Source organism: Physeter macrocephalus, chromosome 13 (genome assembly GCF_002837175.3).
Source record: "Physeter macrocephalus isolate SW-GA chromosome 13, ASM283717v5, whole genome shotgun sequence".
NCBI classification, from domain to species: Eukaryota; Metazoa; Chordata; class Mammalia; order Artiodactyla; family Physeteridae; genus Physeter; species Physeter macrocephalus.
Genome location: NC_041226.1, coordinates 32,817,003 through 32,819,171, shown reverse-complemented (window position 1 = coordinate 32,819,171; position 2,169 = coordinate 32,817,003).

The following is a 2,169-nucleotide window of genomic DNA, read 5'->3' as shown; positions in this document are numbered from 1 at the left end:
TACATAAGGCAAATACTAACCGCTATAAAAGGAGAAATTGACAGTAACACAATCATATTAGGGGACTTTAACACCGCAATTTCACCAATGGGCAGATGATCCAAAATGAAAATAAATAAGGAAAAACAATTTTAAATGATACATTAAAAAGATGGACTTAATTGATATTTATAGGACATTCCATCCAAAAACAACAGAATACACATTTTTCTCAAGTGCTCATGGAACATTCTCCAGGATAAATCATATATTGGCTCACAAATCAAGCCTTGGTAAATTAAAGAAAATTGAAAGCATATCAAAAATCTTTTCCAACCACAATGCTATGAGACTAGATATCAATTACAGGAAAAGCTCTGTAAAAAATACAAACACATGGAGGCTAAACAATGCACTGCTTAATAACGAAGTTATGACTGAAGAAATCAAAGAGGAAATTAAAAAGTTACCTGGAAACAAATGAAAATGTAGACACGATGACCCAAAACCTATGGGTTGCAGCAAAAGCAGTTCTAAGAGCGAAGTTTATAGCAATACAATCCTACTTTAAGAAACAGGAAACATCTAAAATAAACAATCTAACCTTGCACCTAATGCAATTAGAGAAAGAAAAACAAAAAAGCCCCAAAGTTAGCAGAAGGAAAAAAATCATAAAAATCAGATCAGAATTAAATGAAAGAGAAATGAAGGAAACAATAGCAGAGATCAATACAACTAAAAGCTGGTTCTTTGAGAAGATAAAAAAATTGATAAACCATTAGCCAGACTCATCAAGAAAAAAAGGGAGAAGACTCAAATCAATAGAATTAGAAATGAAAAAGGAGAAGTAACAACTGACACTGCAGAAATACAAAGGATCATGCGAGATTACTACAAGCAACTCCATGCCAATAAAATGGACAACCTGGAAGAAATGGACAAATTCTTAGAAATGCACAACCTGCCAAGACTAAACCAGGAAGAAATAGCAAATATTAATAGACCAATCACAAGTAATGAAACTGAAACTGTGATTTAAAATCTTCCAACAAACAAAAGCCCAGGACCAGATGGCTTCACATGAGAATTCTATCAAACATTTAGAGAAGAGCTAACACCTATCCTTCTCAAAATCTTCCAAAATATATCAGAGGGAGGAAAAATCCCAAACTCATTCTACGTGGCCACCATCACCCTGATATTAAAACCAGACAAAGATGTCACAAAGAAAGAAAACTACAGGCCAATATCACTGAAGAACACAGATGCAAAATCCTCAACAAAATACTAGAAAACAGAATCCAACAGCACATTAAAAGGATCATACACCATGATCAACTGGGGTTTATTCCAGGAATGCAAGGAATCTTCAATATACGCAAGCAATCAATGTGATACACCATATTAACAAATTGAAGGAGAAAAACCATATGATCATCTCAATAGATGCAGATAAAGCATTTGACAAAATTCAACACCCATTTATGATATAAACCCTGCAGAGAGTAAGCATAGAGGGAACTTTCCTCAACATAATAAAGGCCATATATGACAAACCCACAGCCAACATCGTCCTCAATGGTGAAAAACTGAAACCATTTCCAATAAGATCAGGAACAAGACAAGGTTGCCCACTCTCACCACTATTATTCAACATAGTTTTGGAAGTTTTAGCCACAGATACAAATAGATGGAGAGATATACCATGTTCTTGGATTGGAAGAACCAACAATATGAAAATGACTCTACTACCCAAAGCAATCTACAGATTCAATGCAATCCCTATCAAACTACCACTGTCATTTTTCACAGAAATAGAACAAAAAATTTCACAATTTGTATGGAAACACAAAAGACCTCGAATAGCCAAACAATCTTGAGAATAAAAAATGGAGCTGGAGGAATCAGGCTCCTTGACTTCAGACTATACTACAAAGAGACAGTAATCAAGAGAGTATGGTGCCAGTACAAAAACAGAAATATAGATCAATGGAACAGGATAGAAAGCCCAGAGATAAACCCACGCACATATAGTCACCTTATCTTTGATAAAGGAGGCAAGAATATACACTGGAGAAAAGACAGCTTCTTCAATAAGTGGTGCTGGGAAAACTGGACAGCTATATGTAAAAGTATGAAATTAGAACACTCCCTAACACCATACACAAAAATAAACTCAAAATGGATTAA